This window comes from Leptodactylus fuscus, chromosome 5 (genome assembly GCF_031893055.1).
Source record: "Leptodactylus fuscus isolate aLepFus1 chromosome 5, aLepFus1.hap2, whole genome shotgun sequence".
NCBI classification, from domain to species: domain Eukaryota; kingdom Metazoa; phylum Chordata; class Amphibia; order Anura; family Leptodactylidae; genus Leptodactylus; species Leptodactylus fuscus.
In genome coordinates this window covers 142,812,673-142,815,035 of record NC_134269.1, presented here as the reverse complement: position 1 = coordinate 142,815,035, position 2,363 = coordinate 142,812,673, and the positions used below count along the sequence as shown (strand labels likewise).

The 2,363-nt window shown below is 36.7% G+C and overlaps 1 non-coding gene across 1 annotated transcript; it reads right to left on the bottom strand.

Moving 5' to 3' along the window:
* Positions 1-1,391: 1,391 nt before the first annotated feature.
* On the bottom strand, positions 1,392-1,498 carry LOC142205371 (U6 spliceosomal RNA). Its single transcript, XR_012716383.1, has one exon. It is a non-coding gene; the product is annotated as a U6 spliceosomal RNA (small nuclear RNA).
* Positions 1,499-2,363: the final 865 nt, after the last annotated feature.

Below are 2,363 nucleotides of genomic sequence, written 5' to 3'. Positions count from 1 at the left end.
TCATTTCTGCTAATAGCTAAATGATACATGTGAAGGTCCTATATGATTTCTTTAAGATTTTATTTCAAAATATGCATAGTCAATATTTTAGTGGCTCTTTATTTTATTTTTATTTGGTATCCTTATTGAAATGAAAAAGAACATATGCAAGTTGTATGAAAAAAAATGTCCAATATAATTCCTCATGGTTTTTTAGATCTCTGCCTGGTGTCATTCATTCTGCTTACTCCTTGTGGATAAAAATCGAGTGACCGCCATAGCCGCCAAGCACTTGCTCTTAAACAGTTTAGTCTAAAGTTGCCGTCTACTGTATGTTAATTATACTTTGCCTGTAGAGTTTATTGCTAGGTAAGATCAGATACATAGCAAACCTTTAAATATATTGGCTTACCATGTGCCATTAAAATCTGTCTGTTTAATGATAAAATTTGCCATAAAAATGAAAACCTAAAATTAAATACTATGCAAATTACAATATGTTGTTTACCACTCACTACAATAACATTTAAATGTTATTATTTATACCTGTTTTAAAGTGAAAATAATGTGCTGCTGCCCTCTGTCATACATATTAGGTAGAGAAATAATAAGAATAAAAAAGTTGGAATGCCAGCGTTACACAGTGCAGTGTTTGACACATTGTTCAGTTGATGTTATTTTCAGCCAAAACAAAGAGTGGATACAAAAATGGAGAGGTGGTAGAAGTTTTTTTTATATGTTTCCTTTCTTTAGGATTCTTTAGGATCCTGCATTCCTCTATGTGGATTAGACATTCATTGTTGAATTAAAAATACTTTGTAGAAACATTAACAGTATCAGTAAAAGTGTTTGTCTACCAATATAAGAGTACCATATTTTCGCCAAATATATGGTAAATCTGGAGTCCTGGACATTTATCTATTTTTTTCTTTTTAATGTAGATTGTGAGCCCCATAGGATCATAATATGCATTTTTTTTTCCTTTGTAGAATGGGAGGAAATCCACACAAACACAGGGAGAACATACAAAGTCCTTGCAGATGTTGTTCCTGGCAGAATTCGAACTCAGGACTCCAGCGCTGCAAGGTTGCAGTGGTAACCACTGAGCCACCGTGTTGCCCCTGTATTTATTTAGTTGTAAGGGGGTGTTTACACTACCATCATTGTCCGACAGGTAGTGTCCGCTCCTAGTGTCGCGCACAGACATTAGCAGCAGACACTAGCTGTGTCCGTGACATTTTTCATTCATTTAAATGGCGATCGGGTGCGTTCTTTTGCACTCCATGCCTGTCCTTAACTGTCCGTTTGTAAAGATGTCCGACTTTTCAAGCGGACAGCAAAACCCGACATGTAGGTTGGTATCACTAGCAGCGGACAATACCTGTCGGACAATGACGGTAGTCTGAACGCCCCCTAACATGGAACGCTCCACAAATTTGCATGTCATCATTGCCCAGAGGCCTTGCTAATCTTCTCTGTATTGTTCCAATTTTAGTATATGTGCTGCTGAAGTGTGCACTTCTGGACATTTTTCTATAACTTTATTGATAAAAACAGACAGTCTGGGTTACAGCACAGCCAGAGAGAGATACAGTTCAGGTAAGTTGATCATATGTTGGGCATATGCTTTACTTTGACCTAATGTGCATGAAACATCACTTTTTGGATCATAAAAGTCAGTATTTCCTATTAGCATTTGTCTACCCATTGTAGAGTTTTTGAGATATAAAATCTACTGGTGTAGCAGTCCATATTACAGGCAGATTGTGCTAGTGAAATCTGCCTTCAATGTCGCACTGGCCAACAAGTCATTTGAAAAATGCAGCTCCCTATTGTGGAAACTACACAAATCCAAGAGATGAATTAGTTTATTAAGAAGTGAGGTTACAGCAAAAAGACTATTATAGATAGAGATTATAGACAAGTTAATAAACAGAGCAAAGAGATGTAGCTATGGAGACCTCTGATAGAGAGAAGTCTGGCATGTCCCAAAACAGGAGTTCTTAAGCAAAATGCCCAGCAACCAGCCATCATAACATCCTCTTACAGCCAACGTCACTCTCATAGTCACAATTGTACATGTGACTTCTGGTTAACTCCAGAGAACATTATGCAGCCTAACATCAGAGCCATCCTCTCAAGGCAGCTATTATAAGCCGTTCTGACTCATCTACCTAAAACTAATTTTTCTGGACTTGCTACGATCCAACTGACTTTATCATAGGTGAACCTACAAGGCTACATATGAGAATGTCAGCAATAAAGGAACTAGCACTATACATTTATACCATAGGATTATAATACAGTATAAAAGTAATATTAGTAATATTAAGACTATAACGTTTTTTTTCTTTAGCACTAGGCTATGCTATTTATGTAACTCA